Source organism: Nilaparvata lugens, chromosome 9 (assembly GCF_014356525.2).
Source record: "Nilaparvata lugens isolate BPH chromosome 9, ASM1435652v1, whole genome shotgun sequence".
NCBI classification, from domain to species: Eukaryota; Metazoa; Arthropoda; class Insecta; order Hemiptera; family Delphacidae; genus Nilaparvata; species Nilaparvata lugens.
In genome coordinates, this window is record NC_052512.1 from 24,197,333 (window position 1) to 24,223,670 (window position 26,338).

Consider the following 26,338-nt stretch of genomic DNA (forward strand, 5'->3'; position numbering starts at 1 on the left):
TCTTCAGAGCTTTATTTCACAGTATATCATTATGAGCAAAAAATGTAAATAAGAAAACATTATCTTCAATAAAATGCACCGAGTTTTATTAAATATTACAAAAAATTAAATTTCACATTATAACTACTTAATATATATTTTTAATTTCTAATAGGACTGCTATTATCTTCAATTTGAGGTTTATGTGACATAGCCTCTCTGCTCCTGGTCCTGTAAAATATGAAATGTGCAGTTCAGTGGGACAATAGGTTATTATGTGTAAAATATAATTTCTCGGTGATCAATTTTCAAAATGCTGATTATGTAGCTTATTAACTCATACAGTGTCCCAAAAATACATAAATCAGTACTACCACAACCACGGTATTCTTTAAGTAATCCAGGCAATGAATGCTCAAAAAAAGGTATAGAGGGAAAAGTTTGGAACATAATTTTTGACCCCAGCAGCTCTCTTAAGGATAATAAGGGGGTAAACATATCATAGGTGGTTTAAAAGTAGCATATTTTAGTTTTTTGCACATATCTCAAACAATATGAGTCTTTCAGTAGTTTTTGTCAAATACAATATTAAAGCTTACAAATTAGCCTACAAGTTTGATTTAAAACATTCTCCCATATCTCTTGGTTTTCTAGGTATGAGCTCTCGAAGGTGTTACATTTTGAGGAAAACCCCTTCCAGCTCCGATTTTCATCTTAGATGACATTACGATAATAAAAATGTTCTATGATACTTGTAACCAAAATGGCGGCTGATTGAAGTTTTAGTTTTTGAAGAAATGATTGGTTAAGTAATGAAATTCAAAACAACACTTTTTGAATGAATAACAAAATACGTTGGAAAAACTGCTTATCTAGCCTATTTAGTTATCTGTTACACAGCTATATTACATTTACAGACTATTTACATTTCATTTTACATACTACATCACATTTACATTCATGACAGACTGGCATACTGTCAAACGAAAGAAGGAGAGCATTCTGAGCTTCTTTTGAAGTGAAATGTAAAAAGTACCAAACAGATTACTAAATAAATAATCAGTTTTTTCAATGTGTTTCGTTATTCATTCAAAAAAGTGTTGTTTCAAGTTTTATTACATTTACCAATGATTTCTATAAAAACTGAAACTTCAATCAACTGCCATTTTGGATAAAAGTATCATAGACAATTTGTATTAATATCATCTTTCTTGTTCTAAAAAGGTCTTTTAAATGATGTACCACACAATTGGTGTTTACATTAAAAATATTTGAGTTGACGTACAACCTCTCATTTCTTTAAAAACTAAAACTTCAATCAGCCGTCATTTTGGATACAAGTATCCTAGAACATTCTTATTGATGCCATCTTTCATTTTTTAAAGACTTTTAAAATGATTAACCACACAATGGGTGTTTACATGTAAAATATTCCAGTAACAACCCCTAAGTCACCCCCTTATGAGGGGTTGGAATTTAGTTGTATGTTAAAAGGTATGGTATTCGATTAATAACTTATCCTGGAAGTTACAGTATTATATCTACAAGTCTTCAAATTATTGAAGGGTTCCCATACATATGACTCACTCTGTATATATGTGCATATTTATCATTAAATTTCAAAGTTGTTGAAAAACAACTCGGTTTCGTCTTTGGGTAGCAGTGATTGGATGTGAAAAGGCAAACATGTAGAAGAAATTGGAATAAAATATTGGGAGCATGAGGTGAAGTGGACGAAACGATGAACTCTTTTTTGATTCATATAACTGATTTTTCCAGATGGATTGGGACTGCTAATTCATGATTACGGTATTCCATCCTTTCTCATCATTAACAAAAAATCACGGTTAAAATTGACCGGCTAAATAATTTTCGTTTTGATTTTAAACAATAAAAAATTATTCACTTACCTTTACTCAACCCCCTTGTTCTGGCTTGTTGAAGCCATTTCGAAGCCAACTATTCATATTTTACTTCTGTAGTAATATCACCAGAGTTTGAACATCAATTGTAACACAATAGGACAAGAAATAATATAGCAATACTTTGATAGATGCAGACATAGTGTTAGTATAGCAAGCAATAGGCTACTAGATCATTCTCACAAAATAGGTGGCAAATTACAAGAATTGCATCAATATTATTGAACTCATGATGAAATATACCTCTTGGAGATTACCAAAATCTTTGATTCGCTTAGAATGTAAAAAAGGGATTTTCAAACTTCAACCCATACAATCAAACCATATAAGTCAAAATGTATTCAACTCAAGAGAAACACAGAATTCTATTGATGCAAAAATAATGCAAAATTGTCACAAAAGAATTCTAATGAAATAACATTCTCATATGTTATGAAAATGAAAATATTTGAGCAATACCCTGACCCGCTGCATCAATGAGCAAGAATCAGCATAAGTTCAGCCTTACAATGGATCATAAGAATTATTGTTATGATTTTAATTGTAAAACTAGTTATAGCTTATGGATAATTTTATGACAAAAATATCATTTCAATAAGAGTGTAGTTGATTTTAATTTTATTTTATAAATACTCTTGTCTTAAAATTTTAAATTTTAGGCTGCTAACTCACCCCACTGGGGGTGCAGGCGGCAAAGCCCCCTGCCGAGCGCGAGTCTGACTCTTTATTAATGAATGATAGTTTCAGTTGGATGAATATTAAAATTATTGATCAACTTACTTTAGCAAAATAATCGTCAGTCACTTTCTTCAGATGGTAACAGGTGCAGAAAACATTGTCTTTCTTGAAAATATACCAAGATGCCATTCGGGTAGGATATTTGTATTAAAATCCTCATATTCTAATGCCTTGGCCCACTCGGGTTCGGATCGCAATGAGGATTAATAGAACATCTCAATTTTATCAAATCCATTAATGCCGGACAATTTCGTTGTTTGGCAGCTTTTTTGAGGTACCTACTCCAGACGGCCTCTAATAGTAACCTGCAAAAATAACATATCATTGTAAGCTAAAAATAAAAATATATAAATAAATAATCATGTTTAGATGCAATCGGAAATAGTATCTTATGTCACGTGGACGGGAAGGGGCCTCTTGCAGGCGAGAATGATGTTTCTAGTTGAGGCGTTAGCCGAGACTAGAATTTCGTTTGAGCACTGATAGTCCAGTCAATCTATATATATAAAAGCGAAATGGCACTCACTCATTGACTGACTCACTCACTCACTCGCAGAACTAAAAATCTACCGGACCAAAAACGTTCAAATTTGGTAGGTATGTTCAGTTGGCCCTTTAGAGGCGAACTAAGAAATCTTTTGACAATATTATAACTCTAAGGGTGGTTTTTAAGGGTTTAAAGTTCGTCTATTAGCATGTATATTCTTCTTATTCCAATATCTTAAAATTATAATTGAAATGTCCATACCATATGTTAATATAGAACTATAATCTAGAGAGAGTATCTCTTCGAAACAGTTGTTCTGGTAACTAAATTAAAAATTTTGTCAGGTTGGCATTAGGTTGAGTTGACTTTATTAGGTTGGCACCAAGTTGAAGATTGAAATGCATTTATCCAGGACCTCCTAAATACCAATTTATCCAGTACCTCCTAAATACCTATTTAGGAGGTCCTGATTTATCGTGGAAAAATTGATTGGGTACTGCTTCTTCAATCAGAGCTATTCCTGGGAATATTATATTACTAGCCGTCAGGCTCGCTTCAATCGCCATATCCGTTTAGCCAGATGTTTAGTCTGGACCTCCGACTGGATCGTCCTAACATATGATAAAAATATGACATAACATTTCAAATTTGGTAGGTGTGTTAAATTGGCCCTTTAGAGGCGCACTAGAACGGATTTGGAAAAATTTCCAAAGATACACCCAAAATCTGCGTATTTTAGCGTTTTCTCAGCTTATCGAGAACAAATAAACAGAAAATGTTCAAATTTACTACAGAAGCTCAGCTGGGGTGCAATCACGGTAGTTAGAAGAAAAATGGAAAAATTATTGTTGAGTGTACTTAAGCCCATATTCCAATACACAAAACATGGCCAATTTCTATATTCAAAGCTATGTATCTCGGTAACCCCTTATTATAAAAATCATAACTTTATCTTGAAATGTACAATAGAATTTATTCTTTCATCTGCTGTAAACGATTTATGTGAAAATATGTTCGTAGTCAGATAGAGATAGAATGTTCGTAGATTAGTTCTATGATAGGGATAGGTGATTCAAGATGGATTTTAGGCAACTGAGCTCGTAGAGGATGAATTTATCTACAATTTGGAATCAATCGTGAGTTTCTATGATGTATGTGACTCGTTTTGGAAACTCTTGATCAACAGTAAAATCACAAAAAAAATGTAAAAACTGAAATCGCCATTTTTAAAATCTTCTGTAACTTTTGAATTGTATTGGAATCGAAAGTATTATTCATTGAATATAGAAATTGGCCATGTTTTGTGTATTGGTATGGGCTAAGTACACTCAACAATAAATTTTCCATTCTCTGACCGAATTTGCCTTATGATGCATGATTTTGGACTGCCTTGACAAGCCAAGAAGAATGAAGTGTAGTACGATGGAATCTGAACATTTTGTCGAAAGTTATGAGGGTTTGAAATTTTGATCCTTGAGGTGTCCTTAAGCGCGCCTCTCCACTAGGAAATACTGAAATGAAGTGTATCTAACGGGTGATTCTCGTAGAAAATAATCTCATGAACTCATATCATTGTGAAAAATATTAATGTGTGGGCAATGTAGTTGGTGATGATGGTTGAAGCTGAAAATTAGGTGTTTTCACAATACAAGGAGCATTATTGTCAGGTGTACTACCTGGAAATCTTTATGAGATAGAGCGCTCTACCTGATCTCAGATTGTAGAATACAACAATACGCCCAGAGGGATTTTGAATTTTAAATCTAAATGGTAAAAATCGGATGATATTGTTGATCAAAAACTAAAATTCAACAAAATTGATTTTTTCTTCAAATTTCACTCATTTTTGAAAAATTATAACTCACTACACATTGGAGATAGAGAGTTCCGAATGATCTCATTTTATCCAGAATTTTATAATCTAGAAAAAAGGCGAGAGCAAATTTTTCTGTCCGATTACGAGATTTGACATAAATAGCTGAAAACTGGAAAATGATCCGAAAATACGAGGTTTTTGGGCCACTCTGTATCTCGCACAAGGAATTTTTCATGAAGAAATTGGTTCTGGACTTCTCTTATGTACCCAAATAATATATTAAAAAATCAGAACTACAATATAAATTGCAAGCACACCCCCTTTTTTATGTCTATATTGACTGGACTATATATTTTTTTGTCATAATAATTTAAAGAATAATTGAGAAATAGAAAACATTACCTGCTTGTGCTGAAGTTACTACATGCATTCTATAATAGTCCAGGCAATGAATGCTCAAAAAAGGGTATAGAGGGAAATGTTTGGAAGACAATTTTTGACCCCGCATTTCTGTTAAGGGTAGTAAGGAGGTAAACATATGAAAAGTCCCCACCTCTACCCCCTGTGCTATGGGGGTGGGGTGGTTCAAAGGTACCATTTTTTGGTTTCTCACATATAACTCGATAACTATGTATCTTACGGACATAACTGTTATACAGAGTGGGTGAAAAGTCCGAGAACAGCTTCAAATCTCATACACAAAGGTAATTTGAAGGTGGTTGTGATTGAGGATCCTACTCTATGCTATATCCTTCACTCGTCACTCTCACTATCTAGCAGCATTTTCCTTTTTTGTATCAGTACGTGTCACGCCAACACTCCCCTCCAGCTATTGCCTGGTATTGTTCCAAAGTCGTTCACTGGTCAGCAGGTATATTAGTTTGTATGAATGTTATGGAGATGTGTTGTGTTATGGAGATGAAAAAACGAGAAGTTGAATGAGGGTGATCCAGGAAAGGGAGTTTTCATCTAAAATTTGAAGTTTTCTCAGATGTGAAAAATTCTCAGTCAGAACTATGAGTTTGCTGTAAAAACTGAACATCAAATCTGTTGCATAGTACACTGGAGGCTATGGGAAAACATCCAGACCTTTAAAATTCTGCCCCCTGGCACAATTGGGTCCACTCAAATATTTTGAACATTTTTGAATTTGCTTACCACAAAAATTGATTAAAAGCGTTTTTGTTCAGCTAACCAAGATAAGTTTATAGCCATAGCTAAATTTCAACTAAACTCAAAATGTGATCCAGGAATGGTATTTTTTCCATCGACCAGATTCAAAGGGCGACCCAGAAGAGACCAATTTCAACACTTACACTTTAGTGTGCTGTTCATTTCATCTAAGTTTTCACAGCCACAGTTGAAGCTGTAATATTACGTCCATGGCAATCTTCTCTAGAATGCCATGAACTTAACAATATAACATCCTTGCTTTTCAATGCATTCTAATGCGTTCAGATGTGAAATAATATGTTCTTGACAGTCTGCCTTCTCTATCATCCATGTTAGTTATCGATTATACCACTAGATCTCACCACAAGTACTGAAACCTACACTGAAACACCAAAGTGAACACCAAATCTGTTGCATAGTACACTGGAGGCTATGGGAAAACCTCCAGACCTTGAAAATTCTACCCACTCACCCCCCTGGGCACCCCCAAATATTTAGGAAACATGTAAATTTTCTTCCCACATGTAATAGAAGCTTTTTCATTCAGCTCGCCATGATCAGTCTATAGATTTGGCTAAATTTAGACCACATTTAAAGAGTGATCCAGGAAAGGTTGCTTCTTTTTCTTCCTCCCTTCTTCCTCCTCCACGATGTCCTATCCGCTGCCATTCTCCTCATATTTTGCATAGTCCTGCTTCTTTCCCCGGACATACCCAACTTGGGCCCAGCGGTCAAATGGGAGTGATACATGGCTCCCTTACACAAGTACACTGTTCACCTAGTGACGTCATCACTGCCAGTTCCATTATTTGTCCCGCTCATACTCACTCACTCTCTGTCAAAGAGATAACGGTTATATATGATTTTTGATAACCATCTGCTGTATAACAACTATTCCTCCCTATTCGCCTTATTCGTTCAACCTAGACCTCCTGTTAAATTATCAAGAGATGAGACCAGCAGGCTTGCTTCGCTCACCTGCATTTTTCAGTAGATACTTGAAGGCTTGATTGAATCGGCGGTTTATTTGAGTTGTGCAGCATTCGGTTGTATAATTTCCTTTTTTTATAAAATGAAATAAAAAATGGAGTGATAAAACACCATGATTGAGAAGATATCATGATAATTTTTGTCACATTGTCTCTGTCATAAAGACAAATGGAATAAAAAATCAAAACATTAGAATGAATGATTGAGACAATATGTTGCTTCAACCAATTTGACAGTGATCATTCATTGAAGATGATTCTTAATGAATGATTGATTGAACAATCATGGTTATTGCCCAATCTTTTATTATCAATCCGAATGGAATTACAGATTACACATCTGTGAGGGAACAGTGAGAATTTTTTTGTTTTTGAAAAAGTCCCTACATGTGTGTCACCTCAAATTGAAAACTCGTCTGATTAAATTTTTTTGAGCTTTAAAAACTATGTCTGATTGAGATGAAGCACCCCAAAATACTATCCCATAATTGACTAAGCTCTCAAAATATCCTCTGTAAACAACTAATAAGACAGTCAGACTGCATGTGTCTTTCAATACACTTATGGCATAAGATGCAGAGCTGAGTCTTTTTAAAAGCTGCTGTAAGTGGGTATTCCATGACAGGAACTCATCTATAGTAACTCCTGGAAATTTTGTATCTGTTCCGACAGAAATATTGTGATTTGGAGCAGGGAGTTCTGAACCATTCAAAGGATTCATAGTCCGTGATGATAGAACAAAGTTCATTGCGGTCGTTTTAGAAGAATTGAGAATAAGGCCATTTGCTTTGAACCAAAGGTTAAAGTTTTCTAATTCTGTGCTTAAATTAGAGAGGAGAGAGTTATGAGTATCGCCCTTTACTAGCAGTGAGAGATCGTCCGCATACAAGCATATTTTGGATTGGTCACCATTTTAAATCATTCACATACAAAAGAAACAGGACAGGCGATATAATACATCCCTGTGGAACCCCCTTCCTGATGTCAAGCCAAGTTGAGGATACCGAGGGGTCATAATAGTTATTTGAAATGCTGACAGTTTGTTTCCTGTTTGTGAGAAAAGACTCAATCCACTCCACCGCAACTCCTCTTATTCCGTAGTATCTAATAAGCTTCCTTATCAAGAGTGTGTGATCAACACAGTCGAAAGCCCTGGAGAGATCACAGAAGACTCCTATTGTCTTCTGGGATCTATCCAGAGCCCCCAAAACTGCGCACGTAAACTCAAAAATGGCCGACTCGGTGGATTTTCCTTGAAGAAAGCCATGCTGAGAGCAGTTGAGTACATTTTTTGATTTGTCAAGAAAAGAAGTCAAATGGGCTAAGAATATTCTTTCGAATATTTTTGACAAACTGAAACAAGTGAGATTGGTCAGTAGTTTTTGAACTGCATATGATTATCCTTCTTGAACAATGGTTTGACTATAGTAAATTTGAGTTTTTCTGGAAATCTACCTGTTGAAAAAGAACAATTTATGAGGAATGCCAGAGGATAAGCCATTTCAGGTGAGCAAAATCGTATAAGGTCAGAAGACAATTCATCCAACCCTGATGGTGGTTTGAAGCGGTTCACTTGATCCATTGCTATCTCCTCAGAAGGAGTTGGAGCTGATTTGATCGTTTCTTCCAGAAAGTATTTGTCATAATACAACGTATTGTAGTGTTTTGCTTGAAGCATGCTTAGGATACTGTAGTGAATTTGAATTTTGCTCCATCAGTCGGGGGATGTAATGTCGACTGCTAGTGAGAGTGAAATGGCATCACTCTTGATGACGTCATGGACGTTCACTCTGTGAGTGCCCAGACACACTCTGACCGCTGGGCGCAAGTTGCAGATTCCCCTTTCCCCACCCAATCCCTCCAGATAACCCTCCCAGGTCATCCTAGGTCCAACCTAGAATGCCATGGACGTATCAATGTATTCTGATTCGTTTAGATGTAAAAATACTTTCTTGTACATATAGAAGAATATATACGTTTTTATAATGTTCATGCCTTCTTTCTCATGTTAGCCATCAATTGTACCACAAGATAGTAGGCTACTGAAACCCAAAGTTGGTAGACAGAAGGTTGGTCACTCATCTAATGTATTGGAGTTGAAATGCAATTGGAGTGGGGGAACTGCAGCTGTGACGTAGGCTGTGGTACAGATTGTAGAACAAAAGAACATGTGTTCGATTCCAGCATGTCTTCAATGCATAATATTATATGAATGCAATGCTTTGAATTTATCGGGATCAGTTTATTGGTTTATTATTTTTTCGTTTTATTATCGGCGTATATATTATTATAATTAACAGAATAGAGTAGTGTGTTGAACAATGCAGTGTTAGGCAATGTTTGCAGTGCGTTATTGGTTGAATATACTTTATTTTATTCATACAATTTGAATTAACTTCAAATTTGTGAATCAAACTACATCATTAGATACATTGATTAATTCGCTGTAAGTACAGAGAATTTCAATGTTCTATCTCAATTGTAAGGGTGTTAAACAACAATGTATTTGAAGCTACAATGAATAAACTGTATGCTCAGTGAGCTATGTCCACTTGCTCCCCGCCATCAACAAAAATGAAATTCAACTACACCATGGTACAAAAATATGGTGTAATTGAATTTCAGTTTCGTTGATGGCGGGGAGGGAGTGTCCACTTGCGTCCCGACCTTCAATTTGCTATTATCTCTGTTTGGGTGGTGGTACAAAATTTTTTCTTGGTGGTGCAAAAAGGTATAAAAATATGGTGTAATTGAATTTTAGTTTTGTTGATGACGAGGAGCAAGTGGACATAGCTTGCTCAGTGTAGTTACTCATCACTTCTTTACTACACGTGACATCACGCTGGCGTTCCCCCCACCACTTTGAATCTCACACCTGTGAGTGATCAACCTTCTGTCTACTAACGTTGACTGAATCCTGCACTAAAACCCAGCTGATATCATGTACTGCAGTTGTTTGGAGCAGGAGAGTTTTCAGATGACACATGCCTGGATTTGTGTCCATGTAAGATTGTTTATTCTCTTGTAATATTGTAAACTCTGATTTCATTATAATTAGGTATTCATTTGATGATATCCTACATACATATTATATTATTATATAGTAAGGTATCATTTCGAAAACTTGAAATGTTTTATTATTGAAAATGTATAGAAGTATTATGTGATGTTTCTGAATTCATGAATAAACTCCTCTACTGGATGTGTTGTCCAACACCCAAAGATATTATTATTATTCCTATTATTACTGAAATGGATGATGATGAAATATATTTGCTACTTTGGATGATGAATCTGATAAATAGATTTTGATGAAAGGGACAATGGTCCTACTTATATAGAAACATAGAGGAAGAATCTGGTGTGGTACACTCACACAACTTTCCTTGCTCATTGAACTGTCAGCCTCATTCTTAAACGATAATAATTTAGGGGAATAACATAATGACGATTGACGGCAACATATTTGAAACTACAATCAGACTACTGTATATTTTTGGGGTTGAAGAAATGAGATGGGGCCGCCGAAAACAATGCCGCCGAGCAATATATTGGTGGACCAGTGTGGTTACTTGAAGGCACTTTCAGCTGAGGAACAGTGGTAGCATACAGTGATTGGATAAACACACACATTACTATCAATGACAAGTACAAATTTAGTCAAACGTACGTGGTGTGTGAAGCCCAAATCGATTTTTAGACATACATTTGTTAGCCGTCCTTATAAATTCTACGAGATTGAATGGGACTTGACAAACACATGATATACATAATATGTTTGCCAAGTTGTGTTCAATCTAATATAATTTGAAAGGATGCCAAAAAATCGTATGTTTGATAAGTATCGAATTGTATTGACTCAAGTTAGTCTGTAAACATCTTGTGAGCAAGTTGAGTTTCATCAAATAAACCATTGGAAATAATACAATAGTTACAAGTACTTGATCACTGAATTACATTCAATAATTACAAGTAACAGAAGTAAGGAGCAAAGTAATAGATAGGTTGGTGCTAACAGCTACGAGCTACCAGCTAAAATTGCCTTCAAGAACGCACATGGAGCCACTAATGAGAGTAATGAAGTGGAATCAGAGGACAATAAAGTATGCTAGTCGAGAGTTAGAGGATGCACCTTTTTGGAACAATGGCCCAGTGCACAGGTAGCGCGGCCCTGTCCCCTTTCTTTCACCCTATAATTGTTTCCAGAGTACTTTTCCTTTGTGTAAAGTCAATTATCAATTATCTTCAATAATCTTTAATAATCCTGCATCACTGTGGAAGCACCAACAACCTGTGTGATTGCCCTTCAATTCAACAAGTCAATGAAATAAAATCTTTAGGAACAATAGTGGACAACAAATTCAAATGGGACAAGCACATTAATCTATCAATTACCCGGATCAGGAAGCTTCTCTACAAATTCTATCAACTCCGTAAAATCCTCAACTATGAGACATTAAAAACTGTTTATTTTTCTTTAGTGCAATCAATTTTAAGATACGTCATAATTATCTGGGGAGCTACGAATTTTACACATGTTGAACCTCTCTATAAACTTCAAAAACGAATACTAAAAATAATAGGCTTCAAGGAGAATCAATTCCCCACGAACATTCTTTTCAAGGACAGTAAAGTACTGAGTGTAAGACAACTCTACATCCAGGCTATCATCACGCGAATGAGGAGAAACAACACATAAGACTGGCAGATCATAACCATCAAACAAGGCAGAGAAACACGTATTCAATAGTACCAAGGATGAACACTACATTTGGGCAAAGAAACTACACATATTTGGGACCGAAAATTTATAATTCAATACCAAGTTACATTAGGGAAGAATTCAATAGACACAGGTTCAAGAAAAGTTTATTTTCCTGGTTGGTTGATATTGGAGTGGAAAATTGTGAAAATTTAGTTAGACTGTAAATATTGAAACTATTTATTCTTCATTCCACTCTTTACTGTTTTTCATTTTTCTAAAAATAACCTTTCTTATTATTATCCTTAATAGAACATTAATATTTATTTACTAATTCCATAATTTTGTTTGTTTGTATTATACATTTTTACTAATTTTATTATAAAAAACTTTAATCCCATATCAGTGAATGAAGTTTGTGAATAGTAATTATTACACGCAATAAGCAACTAATTACTTATACCCCAACACATATAATATATAGTGGGGTGTATATTTATTCATTGAAATTATCATTCATTCATTGTTGAAACACCGCTGATTTATGTAGTTATATTACAATACTATATTATCAATATTCTAATGTTGCATTCAATCTTCATTGTAATTAATAAGTTTTCATGATATGTGAAATTTGTTGCATAATTGGCTGTTGTACTGTAATTTATTGTAGATTCGTGTATGAACCAGAATGTATTGTGACTTACTTGAATTTCTCAAGGATGGGGTGGACCCCCCATTAGTTTCCCAGGAAAAAGACTCATGCTAGTTGATAGAGCAGATGAATAACTATACAGGGTGAGTTCAAAAAAAATCAATCAACTTATTTTTGAGAAAATCGTAAGAAACATGGTTTTTTAGTAATTATTCGCCATTTTTCTCAAGAATATTATGGAGCTCTTGCAATTTTCTCAGAAATAAAAGTTGTCAAAACAGCTGTTCTACAAATAAAATATCGACGTGTGTTCTTTTGAATAAACTGCTCTTCCCACCTATCTCAAGCACGAGAAGGAGGTTACAAAGTAAATTTCTCAAGGATGGGGTGAACCCCCTGTTAGTTTCTCAGGGAGAGGAGACTCATGCCAGTTGATAGAGCAGATAACTATACAAGGTATGAATTTGAAAAAAATCGGTCAAGTCATTTTTGAGAAAATTGTGAAAAACATGGTTCTTTAAGTAATCATCCGCCATTTTTTCTGCCATCTTGAACTTAATTTTATTGAATTTCTTATTGTCGGATCCTCATGGTTTAAAAGTTCAAGTCAATAAGTAAATTAGGAATGGAGATATTGTGTTCACAGACATACACACACACATACAGACCAACACCCAAAAATCATGTTTTTGGACTCAGGGGACCTTGAAATGTATAGTAAACTTGAAATTAGGGTACCTTAATTTTTTGGAAAGCAATACTTTCCTTACCTATGGTAATAGGGCAAGGAAAGTGATAAAACGCTTATTATCAAGGTGAGAAAATTAATCTGTAGGTTATATATTATTGTTGATATCAGAAGAGCTATTCAATAAATATTATACTATCATTAGCAAGTGTGAAATTTCAACAGAAATTACTTACAAGAATGAAAAACTATTTTTTCACAAATACATAATTTATTCATCTTGTTTTTTTATTGTCTAATGATGACTGGATGTCCACAGATGGTTAGAAAAAATATTAAATATTTTGACTAAAGTCTGTGAGATATTACTTTTAACACGGCTCTTTCTCGAAGACAGAGAGGTCTGAATGCTCTATCCTCCACTAATCACTCCCTCTACCTAGCAGCATACTACCTTCCTTGCGTCAACACTTCCCTCTATCTCTTCCCTAGCATTATTCCAAAAATTGTTTACTAGCAGCAGGTATGGTAGGTATATTGGTTTATGTGATTACGGAGATGTGTTCATCACAAGAACTTTAAGCAAAATCACATGGCGCATCCAAATGTACCACAGGATGACCGTCTTATTCTACAAACTGTGGAAGGAGAAATGGGTTTCTCCTCTTCATGTTAAAAGTAATATCTCACAGACTTTAAGTTGACTTATCTGGTATTTCAAATAAGGGATCAGTATTTGAACTCTAAAATGCCACGAAAATGACTGGCACTGCTGTGGGGACAGGTGCAAATTGACCATCTCATTGGAAAGAGGACACAAAGTTGGTAGCTGGAAAACCTCTAAACCAGGAGAAATTCAATTCAATAGGGGGACTTGGGGGATACAAATATTTGAGCTTACCCTACCTAACATACCCCATCTAAACCACATTACCTAACCTACTCCACCTATAGCTCCCTAACACACCTACCCTACTCAAACCACCATGTCATCTACCCACCACATCTGCATATCCAACCTAACATACTCTACCTCACCTACTCCACCTAAAGCACCATAAACCACCCTAACTAACCTACCCTACATAAACCACTCTAACTAACCTACCCCACCTAAACCACCTTATGTAATCTACCCATCATACTTACCCTAGCCTACCCTAACCTACCCAACCTACTCTACCTAACCCACCCTCTATAACCTACATAACCTACTCTGCCTAACCTACCCTACCTAGCCTATCCTGACTGAACCACCTTACCTAACCTACCACCAACACCCCTAACCTACTTATCCCACCCACCCCTGTACAGTCATAAAAGGCGGGAGAAGCACAGAAGCTGCTACTCACCCCTATACAGTTGTAAAAGGCAATTGGGTGGGTGAAGCCCGCCTCCCAGCCGGAGCGCGAAGTGCAGAGGCTGCTATCTCACCCCACAGGAGGTGCAGGAGGCGAAACCCCCTGCCGAGCATGAAGCGCAAGTCTTACTTGTGATTACCAGAATAGTCTAGTCACATTATATACAATTGTGCTTGCAATTTATATTGTAGTTCTGATTTTTTGATATATATTGTGTGGATACAGAAGAAAATTCCTGAAACAATTTTTTCATGCAAAATATTCTTGTACTATAGTGCGGTCCATGTTATAATGTCAGTATTTGATCAGCATTGGTGTTGCTATCCTAGTCTATCATTTCACAAAGCAGATATCGCTATTCATTTCTATCAGATCGTTATTTCACAATGTGGAAATATAATCTGGCAAGGCAGAGAATCAGCAACGCCGTTCTCCTATCCTCTTACACTGCCATTATAGCATGGACCTTACTATAGATAGGCTACAGAGTGGCCCAAAAACCAGGTATTATCAGTTATCTGTCGAGTTCTCAGCTATTTCTGACAAATCCAATAATTGGACAGAAAAATTCTCTTAAGCCTTTTTTTCAAGATTATGAAATTCTGAATAAATGATATTAGGTTATATTTAACTCTCTATCTTCAATGAGTAGGATACTGAGTTTGAAAATATACTGATTGTGATTTTAATGATACTGATTTTTGAAAAACGAGTAAAATTTTAAGAAGAAATAATCAATTCTGATGAATTTCAGTTTTACATCATCGAAACACAGAGAGGGATTTTTTTCTCTCATATTGATGAATTATACTTGGGAATAAAAATTATCTGGTAATTTTCCAGTTTAAATCTGTTTAAAACTTTTGACAATACTGGATCTGAAGACATCAAATACGAATCTCAAACACAATTTTGTTTTTAATACAATTGAGTAAGTATTGAAAAAATATGGTTGTAGTTTTCATTTACCTGCACTTGACTCAGGAACGAAGAGGATCACATCATAGAAAAAAATGAAGAGAAACAGGAAAAACAACAGATAGAAACTTAATAATTAAACAAATGGATACCGGGGACTGCACATCTTCACAGACCTGCATGTTCACAGACCTATTAAACAACTAACAACGAGCTAAAATATAGTAAACTATATAGCTGGGTGGCCGCTATTCCTGTTACGAATTGCACATGGGCAGCCGTGACAGAGAGAGGCAAAAGCGGCGGAAAATTTGAATGGCCCTATTGATATAATGGAAACTTGCATAAAAGACAAGGTGCAAATCAGTTATATACCCTTTGAAGCCTGAGTTTACATATTTTCTCATTTTCATGATTTCTTTTTTGTTTTTATGGTTCATTTACGCGTTATATCACAAAAATGAAGTTTTTGATTAAAAAAAAAGTTTTTTTTCATGCTTTTACCAATCCGGGACTCAGGCGTCCCGCCAGGCATCTATGGATAGAAATATGAAACATGAATTTGTATTCAGCTTTACTCACCTGGGTTATCATAATTCATACACTGTGCTCCTTATCCATCATGTAGTTCGAATTGGGAATTTATAAGTGATTCATATCATTGTTGATGGAAGAACTAAATTTATTTCATGTTTTGAAAAATATTGTAGTAAATAAATTTATGAAATGTAAACAACATGTATGTGAGGAAAAATCAACTAAATAATAAAAAACTGAACTATAGCCAACCATTGACCTAAGTGATTGATCAACCAAATAATGGAAAAGTGAATAAAAAACTAACTAATTAAGTAATTAACTAACTAAATCTTAATAATAAAGAATAATAGAGAATAACAAATGGTTGTTTTTATTCTCTATTAGTTCATGATTTAGTTAGTTAGTTAATTACTTACTTAGTTAGTTAGTTAGTTTGGTTATTCACTTTTCCATTATTTGGTTTTATTCAGTTCTCATGATTGTAAGTCATTATCCTATACTATTTTATATTCAGGCACAGTTTTTAATATTAGTCAAAACAATCGCTGATAGGCTTATTTATGTTATATTGTGGCTAAAATTATCAAATCATGATTTCACAATTGATATAATATTCTTCTCAAATTGGAAGAACTGATTCTACTAGTCTTATCATAAATTTCATTTTTCAAATTTCAGGAACACCATAAAATCCAGAATAGGAACGAAATTTACAAAAAAGAGGTTTTATTGCATGCTGTATTGTGGTTTTTATAGTCTGAATGATGAAATTTATTAATCGACTAGTAGAATCAGTTCTTTCAATTTGAGAAGTATATTATATCAATTGTGGAATCACGATTTGATGAATTTAGCCACAATATAACATAAATAAGCCTACCAGCGATTGTTTTGACTAACATGAAAAACTGTGCCTGAATATAAAATAGTATAGGCTAATGACTTACAATCATGAGAACTGAATAAAACTTATGTATGGAAAACTTCATACCAAGATTATAGTAAATATTAGCAATTGTCTGTAAAATCTTACCTGGTTCATCAATATCAACTTCTTCAGCTTCATTTTGTTGATTCAGAAAAATAATCATGATAATATATAATACTACACAAGTCTCTGATAACAGTAAAAAACTAATAATGTACTACGGTACCACGAGATTTCCTAAGAAAAATAAAGACTGTATAAGCACTATCACTCATTTACTATAGTGCTCTATGAAGTTTTTTTATGTTACTAACATAAGAAAATAAATATAATGCACTAGAATAAATTTAGAAAACTATGTCTTCGAAAAAATAGAATAATTATTGTCTGTCTTGTACATCAAAACATTGCTAGGTTAGAACTTGCAATGTAAACATGCTACTCGCCTGACGGGACGTAGAAGTCCAGCTGTTATTTTCAATGAATTGCTCACTACTGATTGATAAAATGGCACTTTTTCACCGAAAATAGATAAATCATATATTATTCCATGCGAATTGGATGAATTTGACTTCCACAATTTAAGATAAAATAGCTTTTAATAACTTTTTCAAGAGCGTACACAAACTAAGACTCATGCACTGTATTGTAAACAAAAGACGTTATAGAGGTATAGACCCACAATGCCTATGCCACTATGCCTTCCCAATGCCAGCTCTTACTTGAAATTGAAGGCTGCCATTGAGGTGTTTTAGCGCGAGAAATTCAAAATTCATAGGGGAGAAAATGCTGTTTTGGCGCTGCAATACAATTTAATTGTTAAAACTCAATTTGCATCATCTTTGATCTTTGAACTTAGCGCGTTGCCAGTATAGCCAACGTTTGGCAGATTTAGTCTGCATTGTTTTCAATATTTGTATCTTTGTAATAATTTCAATTTGTTGTCTAGTATTATTTGATTAATTTCAAATTTGTCCTTTTTCACTTGCTTTTGAACAATATTTGTGTTTTGTATCTTTATTCTTGCATTTCTCACTTGCGGAAATCGTTGTAGGTAGGTTTTGCTCCACTCGGCTTGTGTGGCGCTGGTGTGCTGCTTCTTTGTTTCAACTCGATTCCGGAATGTGGGAATTGGCCAGCTCTTGTTTTCAATTTTCGAATTTGAATTTATTCCAGCTGAATATTCAGTACTTTCATGTTTCATTGGCATATTTGCGATAAATATTGGCCTAATTCAATCAAACAACTTGTATGTCTTCACGGATTTTGTTTGAATCTCAAACTTCTGGTAGGTGTAACCTCACTTTCCATTTGAACACGCTTTTCTGAACTCAATTTTTAGAATTTAGTTTAAAGCTCTTTCCAATTTTACATTGTTCATCTATTTCAATCTTTTTTAAAAAAATGTCAATTTAGCATTTTGATTCCATTGCATTTCTGCAAAAATCCAAGATCATCAAGATTGCTTGATGTTTCTACAAATCTTTATTTATATTCTTGTTTTCAAACTCTTTGTACTCTGAACTCTGTGTAGTTCAGAGCGCTGTTGCTACAGTCAACATATTTTCTTACCGTAGGGTATTTTCTTTTCCTCTGTCCATAGTTTGGATTTTGGGAAACTCAATCAATCTCTCTACATCTCTCGAATCAATCTGCTACCGAATCTGTTCTACAATTCTACCTACGATCGAATCTACCGATAAAGGTCTGCAGTCTCTATTGACAGTCGAAATTGCATCCACTTTGGGGTTCCATAATTATACCCTCCCACTCACTTGGTCGACTGTGCAATTTAGCATTCCACTTTGGGGTTACATATACCCTCCCACTCTCTGGCCGGTATGGTGATGATGATTTCCATTGCCGGAGCATTTCTTACAAATGCCTACAATCTTCGACAGCTTTCAACATCCTCAAGATACTCAGGTTGAGTAATTGTATATTCATCATAAATTTGTAATATCATCCATTCTTATTCATTCATCTATCTATTTTCATTCATTCATTATCATTCATACTGCTATTGTTCATTTACTTATATTGATTTATCTTACTTATGAGCTGTGCCTACAAAGGCAATCGAAGAGTTTGTCATTTCAGGACATTGAATAATATTCAAAATTTTGAATACAAAATCATTTATTTTTTTTGAATTTGTTTCTTTACAATTTGAAAGCCTTTACAATTGGCATCACATTCAACTTATGTATTTTGAAACTTACATCACAATTAATTCAACAATAAAAATAACAATTATTCATTGATTTTGCAATTATTCGCATTACCTATTGTTTTGGTGGGACGAGTTGTATTCAGGACTCAGCCTACCTGGTCCTCTATTAATTTTGCTACCAGAAAAGTTATTTTGATAGATATCAGGCGCATATTTATCATTATAATTAGGCTGTTTAACTAAAGGAATATCATTTATATGATTTGAAGCGATTTTGAAGTTACCAATAATTGATTCTTTAAGTCCTCATAAAATGATAGTCCAGTAAATATAATATAGTTTTAATAATTCACTGACATAAGTGTATGGTAAGTTAATTAACATTTTGCCTTTACTCAAATGTAAGTTAACTGCTATCTATTTAATTTTTCTGGTTTCCATGACAGACAAGCAGTGTTTTAAAACAAGGTTATTATAAATAACCTTATTCATCTAATAACATAGGCTTTAAAAGTTTTGTGCTTTGAATTTTTATAAAAATGCAATTTTTTCGATCATTGATAGTGTTCTGTGCCATATTTTAGTATTGTATTTTTCATCTATACTTCTTTTAATTTATGAATTTGAATAAAATTATAATTCCAATAAATAAATGAATCAATTAGTACATTATTTCTGTAATCATAAAAATAAATCAAACTGATATTTGTATAGTAGTAGAATTCATAAGTTCCTGGCAAACTTTAAACTATTATTTCATAAGCTCATGGCATTAAAGCTCTACATTTTTATACAAATACCAAATCACGAGCTGAAACACTAGTGCTATAATTAAATTTACAGCCAAAATAAATTAATAGGTATTTTACTTTATACATTAGAGTAGCCTATAACATTCAATAAACTATGTATATAAGTGGTACCTAGAGTAATCAAAGTGATAATTTGAACAATTTCAAAAAATATATAATTTTAAAATTATTGCTTTATCATTATTTTAATGATACAATCCTTGTTCAACTAGATTAACTCATTGATCAATGGATAGCTTGACATTATTATACTCAATAAATATACAGGATGAGAGTATGAAGTAACAGTACAGTAGAACTTCGATAATTTTAAGTTAAAGGGACTGACGCTTTACTACCAATTATGGAAGTTTACAAATTATCGAAGTTACGAATTATGGAAGGTTTTAGAGAAAGAAATACGAATTATAGAAGGTAGTATATAAAGTACTGTATTCTCCTGTCTTCACATACTAATTCTCACAGGGATATAACAAACAATATAACAAAACTGAAAATGAGGCAAAGAGATAAACTAAAATAATTACTGTATAAAAATGATCAAAGTAAAATGTCCTATAAAGCCTACGCCTAGTTTTTATATTTTCAAGATAAGATTAGATTATGGAATGATTCAGATATTGAATACAGTACCACTACTGTACAAGTACATAATTTAAAGGAAAAATAACACAAAAAATATCGCACAGGGATATAACAAACAATATAACAAAACTGAAAATGAGGCAAAGAGATAAATTAAAATACTGTAATAACTTTACAAAAATAATCAAAGTAGCCCAAATGTCCTATGTATATAGCCTATGCCTAGTTTTTAAACTGTATTTTCAAGATAAGATTAGATATGGAATGATTCAGATAAATGGAATACAGAACCACTACAACTGTACAAGCACATAATTTGAAGGAAAAAGAACGCAAAAACCCCAAATTCTCACAGGGATATAACAAACAATGTAACAAACTGAATACGAGGCAAAGAGATAAACTAAAATAATCACTGTATGAAAACATTCATTTAAAAAACACTTTTATAATTCAGTTAAAGACACTGAATTTGAATGATGATGACTGTTCTGACCTGGTGTTGATCTTCTCCATACTGAGAAACAGTTGACTCTTGTTACCAAATAATTTATAACCTTGTTGCAAGATTTAACTGTTTCTCAGTCCGATGAAGATCAATATCAGGTCGAAACGATCGTCATTACTCAAAGTAAGTGTATTTTTCTAATTTGAAAGTTTTTTTGAATTGTAGTTAAATTATACAGTACTAGTGAAAAATAAGAGATATATGATACAGTAACTATGAGAAAAATCAAGATTATCTTATTTAAAAAAGTCAGTTATTTTTGACTGCTTAAATTGGTCCATTCTAGCATGATCAATTGCGTTTTCAATGGATACCAAGGCAGAGAAAACTGAATCGTCGACATATCTCTTGTTGATAAGAAATTACTCAATTCAGCAAAGTGAGATAATAATAATAAATATTTTTATTGCATAAAAACTGTACATTACAGATTGAGCTTGCTTTAACGAAATTGGCTGAGGAGGTTGGTCATCATTGTCGTCATCTCCATCATCATCATCATTTTGATTCTCCAAATTGTCCCGACTATGTTGAGCCAAAATCTCATCATCAGTCAATGCACTTGAAATAGCCACATCATCATCAACATGAACGAAATCCATGAATGTCAAGTTGTCTTCTTCCTGCTCACCCACAGCACGAGACCAGTCAGCAGGAGCTACGATGGGCAGTTCCTCTGCTTCTGGATGCTGATCACCATAGAATCCGCAGTGTGCAAAACAGTTCTTGATTGTTTGCTGAGAGACGTTTTTCCAGGATTTATGAGCAATGTTCATGGCATCCAAAATCGAAACTCTATGCTCTCGCATATCATCAATACAATCCAACAGTCGAATCACGATTTCTTTGTGGTAGAAAACTTTGAAGTTTTTTCATGATCCCCTGGTCCAGTGGTTGCAGACGAGAAGTGGTATTAGGTGGAAGAAATTCCACTCTCACATTTTCAAGTTCAGGCAAATTATTATGAGCTGTACAGTTATCAAACAGCAATAAAATTTTCCGTTTCTGTTGCATCATGTCGTTGTTAAGTCCCAAGAGCCACTCATTGAACAGTTCTGCTGTCATCCATGCTTTTTTATTAGATCGGTACATGATAGGGAACGATCGGACGTTTTTAAAACAGCGTGGCTTTGCTGATTTCCCGATTATGAATGGTTTAGGTTTCTCGGAACCGTCCATATTCGTGCACAACAGTAGCGTAATTTGTTCTTTGCTGTTCTTGCCACCGTGGCACTTGTCAGTTTTGAAGCTGAGTGTTTCATCTGTGTTAAAGACATCTCGTGGATCATATTCTGAAATCATTTCAATCAGTTTCTCTTTCCACTTAATGCATACACCTTTTAAGCGCTCTCCCCACAAATTTTATGAAATTTGATAGAATTTCTTTTTTTAAATTTATCAAGCCATCCTGTACTTGCCTTGAAACCTGTAATACCCAGTTTCTCCGTGAAAAATATTGCTTTCTCCTTCAGCAAAGGGCCTCCAATTGGTACATTTTTTGAATGGTATTGGGAAAACCATTCTAATAAACACTGCTCAAGTTCAGGGTGTTCACTTAGTTTCTGTCTCTTCCACATTGCTTTCGATGAAGAAGCAGCTAAAACGTCTCGTTTTTTAAGAATACCACTCAACGTTGATAGCAGAATTCCAAAATGTTCTGCCACATCCTTTTTTTACACCACTCGCAACTAATTCAATGACTTGTTTTTTCTGGAAAACTGATAAACACTTATATTGGGGTCGCGAACTCATAATCGGTTTTTGAACTACCGTATAACTGAATAAAAGATGTAAATGTGTATACAAAACGTGAAAGCAGAAATGCAGTTTACGTAACCCGTACCAGAGAAAACTCCTATAATGAGAATAACAACGTAGTGCATTTATAATATCACGCATAAGTTAGCATAAGTTAGTTCTGCATTGTCCCACCAGATTGCATAAGCATGTCAACAGTCGCTTGTAACGGCTTGTAATGAGTGGAAGGAGAAAAGTGGGCTGGCATGGGAATATGGAAGGAGAGTGTCAGTCTTTTGATCCGGTTTTTTATAGCTGCATCTGGCAGCCTGCCAGGCTTTCAACTCATTTCTGAGGAAGCCTCAACAATAATATTGCAAGCACAACCAAAGGCCAATTAGTGGCCTATTATAAAAGACAAACAATTTCATTCCTTTGTGACATGTAGCTTTCTGCTCTGACAACTCTAGAGCTGAATTATGAATATATATAATTTCTATTTTGCTATAATCTGTTGATATGATAAGTTCTCCAATATGATAAGGAGAAGAAAAGGAGGATGATAAGAATAATGAGAAAAATAAGAAGAAAATATTATTTGATGATCATGAGTAGAAAAGAGTAGGATGAGATGATGATAATGATGATAATAATGATGATAATAATAATAAGAGAAGGAGGAGTGATGATGGGATATGACAGATAAGGAGAAGAAAGTGAAGAACTTCTGATCATTTTCTTTCCCTCTCATAATTATTATCCTTCTTCTCACTTCTTCTTCCACTATTATTCTCAGCTCTTCATCTTCTTCACGTTCTCTTCCTCTTCTTCCTCCATTCTCATCTTCATTTTCTTCTTCTTCTCCTTATTCTTCTTCTGCTATTTCTTTGTTTCTTATTTTTCTCCTCCTCTTCTTCCTCCTCCTAGAAGAAAAAGAAGAAGAAGAAGAAGAAGAAGAGAAGAAGAAGAAGAAGAAGGAGAAGAAGAAGAAGAAGAGAAGAAGAAGAAGAGGAAGGAGAAGAAGAGGAAGGAGAAGAAGAGGAAGAAAAAGAAGAAGAAGAAGAGAAGAAGAAGAAGAAGAAGAAGAGAAGAAGAAGAAGAAGAAGAAGAAGAAGAAGAGGAAGGAGAAGAAGAGGAAGAAAAAGAAGAAGAAGAAGAAGAAGAAGAAGAAGGAGAAGAAGAAGAAGAAGGTGAAGAAGGAGGTGATGGAGTAGGAGGATGTGTGAGTGTTAACTATTGTTAACTATTATTAGGAGGAGAATCTCTTTTTTCAGAAAAATTATGGCCTTCATATACTTGATCAGGAAATAGTTTTCTGGTTAATCTCTCTAATTAGAAACTACAAAAAAATATAAGGGTGAATATATATTATTAAAGCATGCATACCGCGTGGGGAATTTTCAGTAATTATTGAGAATTGTATTGAATACTTGATCTCGTATTGTGAAACACATATTTCTCATTTATAATTTGTGAGAGGAATTCTCAAATGATACTTGTTCTCTTATTGTTAAACTCTCATTCTTTATTTTTTATTTGTGAAAAGGAAAACCAACTCTTCATGATCCAATAATAATGTATTTAATAAAAATGAATCATTAATTGAAAAGTATATGTATGATTATGAATTCATACTATAAGTACCCTACAATATATATTCCTTCTAAAAAAATGATAATTCTCTAAGACAAGTGGATTGGTTGAATGCCTGTTTGAAAGACTACGAAAGAATGACAACCTCTTCAACCAACTCGGAGGGCATTTCTATTCTAGAAACTAAACTCCCATACACTTAAAACAGGATAATGTGTGGTAAATTCCAATTTCTTCCAAACTCCACATTATTTTCCTATAATCGGAGAGAATAGTTGGGCATATTTTAAGATATTTTTTTAAAATTGCAGTTTATTCAGTTTATGATGCTTTTATGATGTGAGTGTTATCACCCCATACTCTCTTTTGTTCCATATTGGGGCTTTCTATCACATATAATGTGAGTGATGTATATGTGATAAAAATTATTTTTCCAGATTGTGCCTTGGTCACTGAGTAGAAATAATTTTGAAACCAAAGTTCTTTATCGAAAATTCAATTGTTGATCAATCCAATTGATTAACAAACAAAATCATCAAATATATTATTATTACCATCTTCACGCTTACCATCTTCATCCATTGATTATCCACATTCTCTTTCCAAATTACTAATGGAATGCCCTGCACTAGCAACCTTTATTCTCTGCATCCGCTCTTGAATTCACTTTTATCAAATTAATCTTAGCTTTCCCTTTATATGTCTTCTGCATTGAGATTGGTATTAGAATCAATATTAAAAGAATAGAATATATTGGTTGAGCTTGCAGAAGAATATCACAATGAACAAAGGAAACAGCTCAAATGTGTAAAACTTAATAAATAACGAGAAAGCTCAAGATAACTATTAAAGTATTCAAGCCAAGTCTAATTATTATGATGATAAAACAGTGATTGGAAAAGTATAGGCCTATATTATATCATTCAAAACATTACTAGGAGAAATACATTCAGTACCTTTTTTCAACTTTATATAATTGTTGGGATATTAAAACTTTGAATAAAAAACCTCCAGTAGAAAACCTTTGAAGCCATTCATCTTTTCAAATGTTGCCAAATTGAATCAGAGAAATCTTCTATAATAATTTGCTATATTAATTCTATGATTGAATCTATTAATTCCTTATCTTATAGAGTATCTCTTCTCGTAGTATCAAATGATAGTTCTCTATCTCCAAACCGGTATGCCCTCACATTATCAAGCATTCTGGAAGATCTAAGAGTTCAAAAGTGAATTTCTAAAAAAAATTGAGATAAATATTGTAGTTGTTGGTGGTACTTGAAATGCATGTTAAACAGCTCATTAGTTTAATAATAGTCTAGTTACGAGATAGTGAAAAAGGGCAGTTTTGATAATTAATTCCAAAAACGCAACATTTTTCGGGTAATGATTCTGGAGTATTGGATATCTTTACAAAAGTTGACCTTATCGATTCTTTCAAAACTTTTCTCAAGTGAGAGAAAAATGAGAATATTGTGATTCCAGGCTATTAACTATGTATACTAACATCCTGCAAAAATTCAGCTTCACCAATATTATGGATAGGGTGACTTATGTAGTTTAAATGAATGTAATAATGGTAATACATCAGCTTCTTCTTCTTTTCTCATGATATCTTATTCTCTTCATCACCTACCTATTTTTCTTCATCTTCAAACTTATTCTTCTTCATCATCAAGATGTAGCTCTTCTTTTTTTTCTCCTTCTTCTGCTTCTTACTATTATCTTTTTGTCATCATGTTCTATTATTTATTCTTCTTCTTCTACTCAAAATCGTCATTTTATTCTTATCATCTACTCATCTTCTTCTTTTTTCTTCTTCCCATTGAAGAAAGAGAAGAATGGGAAGGAGTAGCAAGATAGAAATAAGAAGTGGTAGAACATGAAGAAGATTAGATAGTGAAAGAAGAAGGAAGAAATCTTCTTCTTCTTTTTTCTTCTTCTTCTTCTTCTTCTTCTAGGAGGAGGAAGAGAAAAAGAAGAAGAAGGAGTAGCATATGAGAGAAATAAGAATTAGGGATCAATGAAGGAGGA

The 26,338-nt window shown here is 33.9% G+C and overlaps 1 long non-coding RNA gene across 2 annotated transcripts; it reads right to left on the reverse strand.

The window, feature by feature from the left end:
- Nucleotides 1-53: 53 nt before the first annotated feature.
- Nucleotides 54-17,559, reverse strand: LOC111053788. Of its 2 annotated transcripts, XR_005572180.1 has the most exons (4): nt 17,002-17,559; nt 14,502-14,612; nt 2,682-2,944; nt 54-210 (listed from the first exon to the last, which is right to left on the reverse strand). It is a non-coding gene; the product is annotated as an uncharacterized LOC111053788 (long non-coding RNA). The 2 variants fall into 2 exon arrangements; XR_002606257.2 differs by lacking the exon at nt 14,502-14,612.
- Between the last annotated feature and the right edge of the window lie 8,779 nt (nt 17,560-26,338).